General features: G+C 31.8%; 2 long non-coding RNA genes across 2 annotated transcripts; both read right to left on the minus strand.

Moving 5' to 3' along the window:
- Nucleotides 1-301: 301 nt before the first annotated feature.
- Nucleotides 302-843, minus strand: LOC133805194 (uncharacterized). Its single transcript, XR_009878886.1, has 2 exons — nucleotides 736-843; nucleotides 302-540 (listed from the first exon to the last, which is right to left on the minus strand). It is a non-coding gene; the product is annotated as an uncharacterized LOC133805194 (long non-coding RNA).
- Nucleotides 844-5,686: 4,843 nt separating this feature from the next.
- Nucleotides 5,687-7,212, minus strand: LOC133805363 (uncharacterized). The gene is made up of 2 exons (XR_009878943.1): nucleotides 7,148-7,212; nucleotides 5,687-5,833 (listed from the first exon to the last, which is right to left on the minus strand). It is a non-coding gene; the product is annotated as an uncharacterized LOC133805363 (long non-coding RNA).
- Between the last annotated feature and the right edge of the window lie 2,148 nt (nucleotides 7,213-9,360).

The following is a 9,360-nucleotide window of genomic DNA, read 5'->3' on the forward strand; positions in this document are numbered from 1 at the left end:
CATTTCAATACTTATAAATTTGTGTTATACTACACTTTAGTATAACACATTTTTTGTGTTATACTACACTTTAGTATAACACATTTTTTGTGTTATATAATGAAGTTTGCATAACAAAATTCTTTACTTATAAAAAGTGTTATTGTAATAGATATTATAACACATTTTTCGTATTATTTTAATATTTAGATAAGTTTAAATTCTCATTATATATTCATTTATATAACACTAATTTATTCTATTATATTTTAATTTTTTATTTATATAATTAACATTAGCTTTCTAATATATACTAGCATCATCAAATGAACTTGATTTTCAAATAACAAAAAGTAAAAACATTCAACATTGTATTAACAATCCACAAATTAGTTTAAAACATTCAACGCTGTCATCAACAACAAAATGTTCTTTAAGTATTCAAGTAGTCTTAAATATTCAACATATTGAAAAGTTACTACTTTCAGCACAAAATATTCTACAGCTGCCCAACACAAAGCCTTCAAAATTAAGTATCTTTTTCTATTTCGCTTGTCACATCTGCAAAATAAACAAAGAAATATTTTATTGTTATTATCTAGCATCACAAATTACTTCAAGAAAAATGCTATGGAAATTATTTCCAAGAGAGGACACCACATACAAAATAATGAATTCACAACTACACCAAAGCAAACAAAGAAACCAAACACTAAATTATAAGACATTGGTTCTTTTTTGAGTATGAAAATGTACCTCTTGGAATAACTTTTTTAGAAGGCCATGCAACTGTGGAACCAACTGCTTCTTGTATTGTAAGCATCGCATTATTAGGACGAAATAAGTAAGATTCTGGTACAATATACACATACGAACTTAGCTGTAACATGTGAGATATGAAATTAATCAAGCAGAAATTATTATTATCATCCTAAGCTAGCTTATAGCTTACTAAATGTGTAAGGATGTGTATTTTTAATTCAATAAGTTCATAAGTTGTAAAGGTTTAAAAATCCAGATGTGAGAGCACTAGCAATTACTTAAAGGTTCATAATCATCAGTTCGATGGAATGAGTATCAAAAGCTATACATGAACAAAATGAAAAGACAAGCACCAAATCATGATTGAAAATCACAAAAGTTTACAAATGTAATTATATGTTTAAATGAATGTTACAAGTTTCATCACCTGCTCTGTGTGGTTTGAACATGAAGTATGGTAGTATTAGTATATAAAACACGTTAACTACTGATCTTACAAAAGAATGGTAAGTCCGAAAGCATCCAAACTAAAGAATCAACCATCATATCATTGGTTATAATTTCAAACATGTCCTGTAGAACATTCACTACTTTACCAACAAGATATCCATTTCCCTCACCCTTGAAACATTTAATACCATAAGTTAGTAAGGTTTGGACTCAGACTACGGACTCCTTACTCTAAAAAATCAAGGAGAAGCCAGAAATATGCAGGCTTACCAGAAGTTCAAGCAACTCAACAAATTTATCTCGCAAATTTGGAAGCTCAATCATTCTAAAGTCCTCAAGAAAACTTGATCTTTTAAGGCTTTCTTCAACTTCATTTATTATTTCAGATATGACCCTAGAATGCAACACAAGGACCATCATAGAAGCAGAAAGAATAAGTAAGAAGCCAGCATTTGAATGTTCTATCAGGAAAAGAAAGAGGAAATAATGTATCTACATGGTAAGAATGACATAATTTAAATATTCAAATATGTATGCATACTAAACAGCATAAAGTTTTGCAATAATTTGTCTACCTCTTTTCCAAATCTCTCACAACGAGAAACTTAAGGATGTACTTCAGTGAATCATAGCACTCTTTTACATCATAGTACATGCATTTGTCTTTTCTAATATTTTTTAAATGAATTTCATCCTTCCCCACAAAATCCCTTGCAATGCACAGTGATGTAGATAACTAGAGTGTCAACGCTTGACTCCTGAGATAGTTAATAAATGATTAGCATGTGGAGATCATTAAAAATATAGATTAACAAAAAAGAAACATAAAAATTGTATACCACATGAAATATGTTTTGAAAGAAACATTTTTGTCCCTTTTTGTCATTTTTTTATGAAGGTGGAATCAGACAAGCATCAAATGTTGATGGCAAGGTGTGGAATCTGCTTCTCAACATTCCTAACATCCGGATTTATAGCACACCAGAGTAAGAACATTGCCAATGTACTCTAATAGTGAGAAATATAGAAGAAATGGCTTACCTCACCAAGGTGATGCAAAATACCATAAAGTCCACCAAATATTGTACAGAATACAGAATACCATATCTGTGTGTCCATGAAATATACCTGTAAAGTAGAAATAAAATAATGTGTCAAGCATTTATGCTAGACCAGGTTGATCTATAAACTAAGCTTCTAACTTCTTCCCTAATTCTTTGTTCAAGATATTTTACAGTGTTCGTAATTAATAAATTTAAACTAAGATGGGCTTCCATAACTAGTGCAGATATTATCAAGAAGTGAGTATGACAAACAACACTCACAACTACTATAGGAGCCCATACTGCAATTATTGCACCAGCGTTATTCTGTACTACAAGAGAAGCAATTTTTTTGGGGGTAAGATTTAGTAGCTATACCATGTCTCTGATTAATTTTTTTGGACAAACTATATTCAAAGGAATAGAGAAAACCTTTTGGGAAAAGCTCATGCCAGTCATAACTTTTCACACCAATTTTCACGATCTGCTTTGTTGGTCCTATGAGAGGCTTTATCTGCATTATTCCACTGGTCGCAATTAACAGTAAGTATGCTTTCATGTTTATATTTAACTAGCATAAGAATCAAAAAGATTACAATGAACAGAAATGCTAAGAATTAATTAGCTCTGATTTTATGTCGAAAGTTGAGAATTAGATAGTACAATTTCCACTAAAGAAAGATATTTATGGCAATCTAAAATGAAAGATTTATTAGTAAATTATCTAATAAATAGTCATGTATTATGGAGTTATTATGTAGTTTCACATGACAGCTTACCTCAAACCAGTAGTTGAAAGAAAATCTGCTCAATAGTACTAGTATCCAGAACAATGTGTACCTACAAAATACACAAATTATAACACATTAGGGGGAAATGATAAGAATAGAGACAACCCAATAGCTAATTTAGAAGGGAGAACTGGGAAATTACTTCAGCATAGAGACATGGCTTTCTTGCATCCCACGTCCCACATATAATCTAGGCTATGTGATAAAAACAAATATTTTAGGGAATATACACAAAGCTTTAAACCAGAAGTTGATCAGACAAAGAAAGTAAATTGAATATGGGTACAATTACATGACCAGTTTTAGCTGGCCAAATATGTGGCATACTGCATAATCAAATTTTGAGTTGATCTTTGGATATTTAATAAAAAAGATTTTAAAGTGTGTTGTTTAAGATGATACGTTATCTTTTTGTATTAATAAACTAAAATCTGTTTCTTGTCAAGAAAGCGAAATAATAGCAAAAATATGAATTCTAGTATATTTCTTAAACCTTCAAAGTAATGCTAGTTGCTAAATTCAACATCTACAAAAAAACTTGGTGCAAGATTGATCTAGAACTTTTAAAAAAAGAAAAAAAAGCTTTTGTGATGAACTTAATTGTGTCCAAGCAAGTAGAGTGAATATTCTCCAATTGGATACTTCAATGTTCTTTCTAACAGTAGGAACAAAATATAACACCATCTCAATTGCATTAGGTATCATATAAATTCCAACTGCAACCAAATAGGAAGACAGACACCATACTTCTAGCCAACTTCCATATTGCGAGGAGAAACAAGTGTATTTTCTTCTAGAATAAGCATAACGTGTAGGAAGAGCGATTGTCCATATCGCTGCAACAACAAGCTTCACCACTAGTCTTATCTTGTCACTGTATTCCATCATTTGTCTGGCTTTCCATGTAAAAGTTATGTCCAATATTGCTGCAAGACGAATATGGATGAAAGCTAAATGATTATGCCACTAACAAGGGTCCATGTGACTTTCATAATTTATGCCAAATCCCTCAAAAATAAAATGAAAAAATGTGATATCTCTAGTTTAAGGGAGAAGTTATTTATTTTTTTTATGTTTAACATCAATTCTTTCATTCTCTAGTTTGAAAAACCAAATTCAAAGAAAAACAAGGAAATAACTCAAGTGATAGTGCAAATTGGGTGGTAGAAGTATTCATAAGATTCTCTGCCATTCAAGAGCCACAAGTTCACAATTAACACCAACTAAAGTTTTACTTGTAGTCTTAAAAATACACAAGGAAAACTTTTTAAAACATTGAAACACATCTTAATTTCCTTAGTGTTAATTGAAGATATAGAGGATAAGTACATGGCATACAAAAAAAAAAGAGAACACAAATAGTTTAACCAACTAAATTAGACACCAAGGCATTCATAAGTTTGTGCATACAAAATACAAAGAATAGAAAAACATAAATGAGCAAAAGTTTCTTGGTGCATTAATTTAACAGTTCTAACCATTAAATATCTCAACATAATCATAAAACTGAAGCCATTAAAATTACTGAAAGCCAATCAGATATGTGTATCATTGTAGTCTGTAAAGAGCATGTAAAGGCTATAAAAGTCCAATCAACAATATGAGACTTTCTATTCAAGTGAGGCACATGAACGAGTTGATCTTAACTAGAAAGCATGGCAAACTTGGTTGATTAGTTTGTGTTTTTTTCCATAACAAGTGCCTAAATAGTGCTATGATTTAGGATTAAGGATTGATTTCTCTGTATTTTAAATACCATGTCAAAAAAAATCATTCTACTAAGCAAATTGAATATAATGTAACCTAATTCTACCTACAAAGAAAGGCCATCAATACCACATCACTATCATCCTTTGCAAACAAACACATAACCCAAACAAACAAAAAAAAGAACTCAGTGATTTCAAAACTAAATAAATACTTAAAAGATAAAGGAAAAAAAAACCAAATTGGAAGAGAATATTGCTTCACCTTAATTCATTGGAACTGAGAGATAAATTGGAAGAGAATGTTGCTTCACCCTAATTCATTAACATCATTCATATTGGTTTTTCAAAGAATTAAAATCTGAATTCATAATGCTATTTCTTATGAAAAAGCACTTGTGTATTTCTTTAAATAAGCTTGTGGAAATAGATTTTATACCTTGCACCAAAAAGGATATTCTCAAGCTCATATAACTCAGAGCCTATAGTAAGTCCAAGCATCAACCAAAGTTCTAGATCAAAAGATCTTGTGAAAAAAAAAAAAAAAAGTTGTGCATGGGGATACCTATAGCAACAAAATAAGTGGCCCATCTTGGCCCATATGAGAGTTTGACATACAACTTAAGGCCAGCTTCAACCTAGAGCAGCCAAAAATAACAAATTATTTAGTACTGGGAATGTGAGAACTGAAATTTACATTACCCATGTTTTAAAAGAAAAAGAAAAAATAACAAATAAGGCATACAACTTATTGAGTACAAATTTTACATGTTAAACCACATGAAGCGCCGTTAGCTTTCGAGAAATTGTTACTGTCAAACTAGATGTCTTAAATTAGATATTTATCATCTAAATTTATTGTCCTAATTTATTTTCTTCACTTTACTCGAGCATTTTCCTCGTATGAACAACATACAAAGTGAAAGTGTGAATAACTGATAAAATCAATTCTTACCTGATCAGAACCAAGATTGGTTAAGACAGCTACATTTCCCTCAGGGAATAAAATTTGCATGCTACAGGACCCTTCACTGACATTGCATTTGTAATTGGCTTCACTTGTATCATATTGGGAAGCCCTTATTCTTATTTTTAGTTTCACCTGTTAAGTTCAGATGTAAATATATATGGACCAAGAAATCTAGGTTAAATATATTCCTACATTAAAATAGTAAAACTAAGGAAAGAAACTAGCTTCTATTTCATAAAAATGGAGTCAATGAGATTTAAAGTGTTGTGATTAGTACTCATTATAACTACCCTTAAATCAATTTGGAGATGGCAGATATACCAATTGATAGGCCCCAAGTAGGGATCCTCTAATTAATAGACAAAAAATAGAGATAAACTAAATGATGAAGAAAGTGGAAAATAGGCAAATCTGAACATTGTTATAGAATGATTAAAGAGATAAAAAGACATTAGAAGACCTCAACTCTCCCTAGACGCATTTGAGAGACATCAACTTTCCCTAGAGTAAAGCTCTTTACAACATATCACTCAATATCCTCTCCTCATTCTTCTTAGTTCTGACCCATCTATATATACTACCCTATTCCAGCTCATTTACTACCCCTCACTACAGTGACCCATATACCCTTTAATTTCCTATATCCTACCAATATCTAGTGTCTATCATACACGTGCAGATATTAAATTACCTTTGGCAATTATCATTCCACCTCCCATGAAAAACAATATGTTGATAGTACAATTTCAATGTCATTGCTAAGTTCTTATGTTGAAATAACAGAACTGTTGAAGTCTGACTATCAAACAATCGATGTAACAGATACAAATGAACGGATTGTGAGAACATAAGATAACAGATCCTTTATTTTATTTACTTTAAATCAATTCTCTATTCCCATAATGAACCGGAAAGGAAAAAACTTCACTGCAACGAAAATTCATGCAGAATAAACAATCATTCAGCTGCACCTCCCAGGAAAAAAAATATATATATAAATGTATAATGTAAATATCAGATATAGGTGTATAAATTTTCCTTCCATTTTTGTGGCATCATGATAACAATTATAATCTATAATTAATTTCACAGGGCTTTACTTGTTAGAACTGAACACGCTGATGAAGTTGGAGAGCATTTAAAACTTAGTCATTTTCAAAAGACTTAGCACTTTTAAGCAATCAACTTTTAATTCATTGACCACAAGTTAGAAATGCTTATAATTCTCATAACTGTAACCGACTAGTAAACAAATTAATTTTGAGTTTATAGAAATATCAAACAAGATCTTGTGACAAGTAGATTACTCGGCCAGGCCTTGTAGGTTTGATTCTTAAGGGGTCTTACTTAGGAATATGCTAGAGTTTCTTGTCTCCACAAATTTTACGGTTTAGCAAGAGACCAAAGAAACAACTATGAAATATATTTACATGTTCAAAGAAATACCTCCACATCTTCTGAATTCAAGTTACCCATTGCAACATAATAACTAGAAGACTTTGAGATATCTTGGCGAATCATACCGCTTCCTGTGAGAAAATAATTGGTCATATAAGGACATAATAATATATGCTTAACAGACATATGTGTTGTATAAAATACTAAAATTTGGATTTTAATCCAACAATGAATGATATTCCATGATAAGGTAGAATTGACATATGTTGGCTACAATTAGGAGTTCTGGGTTGATTATTCTAGAAGTGAGGATGAAACTGGGGATGTCGAAACTGACAAATACAAAGTAAATCCCAAAGTTGACAAAACATGTAATTCGAAACAACAAAATATATAAATAACATAAATAAACTAATAAAATTGAAGAATAGTTGAGAGAGAGAGCTAAATACCACACGAAAAATTTGTTTATAGTTACCAAAAAATCACAAAAGAAAAACAAAAATACTAAAATAAATAATTCATAAATGAGAGAGTGATTACCAAATCTGCTCTTCACCCGTCGAAGATCGCTGATGCTTGACTCTACGGCGTCTTCTCCCTGGCTGAGATCTCGAATCCCTTGTCGTCGGCGTGAGGAAGAGAGGCACGATGTCGTCGGTGTGAGGGAGAGAGGCGTGGTGTCATCGGGCGTGAGGGAGAGCAGCACGGTGCTGTCGGCGTGAGGGAGGCACAACGTCTTCAGGAGATTGAGGTCGATCGGGGGAGAGGTGAGAGAAGAATAGGGAGAACAAGAGAGATGCAGGTGAGACAAAAACTAGGGTTTAGGGAGAACATTGCGGATAAAAACATTTGAGGCCCGCTATTTGTTTCAAACTTATTTTTACTTTACCGCCTTTTAAAATATTTTCTATAATACTTTTTCAATAGTATTATAATGATGTATTGTGGAAAGGGGTGTTTCGTGTAGTGATTGTCCTTTTTCTAGAGCAGGAGTAACATATCCCAAGTTACTCTTGCTACTGCTAACATAAGGGACAATAGTTGTGCAAGGAATAAGAGATACCTATAAAAATAACATAATTTTAAAGAAAGTAAACATAAGAAGAAAAAAATAAAAGTGAATAAAAAAATTGTAGTTTGAACAAAATCCCATAAAAAAGCATCATTACAGCAACCAAAAAAACCATATAAACAACCACAATAACCATAAGCCATAACAACATAAATCATTTACATAAAATAACTTTAAATAAAAACAAATAAATAAGGAAACAGTGACTAAAACTATACCCTAATTGCCTTTATCACATCTACAGCTTTATAGGCATTTTGCATAGCCTCTTCCAATTCGATGTCTGATAACGAATCCAAAATAGACACTTTTGAATCTTGAGCAACTGCCTCAGCAACCTCAGCAACATCACCAGCAACCTCGCTGGCAACCTCAGCAACCTCACCAGCAACCTCACCAGTAACATCAGCAACCTCGCCAGCAACCTGAGTTGCAACTCCAGCAACTTCTGGATCTTCACCAACTTGAAAAATAACTTCATAAACCTCAACAACTGGGGTTGTAACTTCAACAACCTCACCAGCAACCTTTAATGCAACATCAGCAATCTCACCAACAACTTGACTTGCAACTCCATAAACTTCAGCAACCTAGGCAACTTCATATGGAACTTTACAAATATCATGACAATCATCAACCTACAAAATAAACATACAAATAAGCAAGCAAAAATATATAAATTATATAGGTATATTTATAAGTATTTTTGCAAAATAAAATAAACTCATCCTTAGCATCTTCATCCTTCTTTCCTCCACTAGACTTTTCATCATTTTCATCTTTCTCTTCTTCGTTACTATCATTGTCTTCTCCAAAACACTTTTCATCATCATCATCATCTCCCTCACTTTCATCCTTATCTTCTTCCTCTTCTTCTTCAGACTCCTCCTCCTCTTTTTAATCTTCTTCTTTCAAATTATTTTCAACCATTTCATCAACAACAATGTTGGTATTGCACTCCTCCTCAATATCATTTTCTTCAACAATGTTCAACTCAATAATATTTTCTTCATGTTGTTTCTTGGTTCTTATCTCATTAAGATGACTATCATCACTACCATGAGAATCCTATTAAACAATAAAAATACAAAACAAAAATAAAGAATAAGGAACAAATAATAATAGGAAAAATCACAAAAAGTTCAAAAAAGATCCATAAAATAATACATACTTGTTTCCCTAAAAA

The sequence above is a fragment of the Humulus lupulus genome, chromosome X (assembly GCF_963169125.1).
Source record: "Humulus lupulus chromosome X, drHumLupu1.1, whole genome shotgun sequence".
Lineage (NCBI taxonomy): Eukaryota > Viridiplantae > Streptophyta > Magnoliopsida > Rosales > Cannabaceae > Humulus > Humulus lupulus.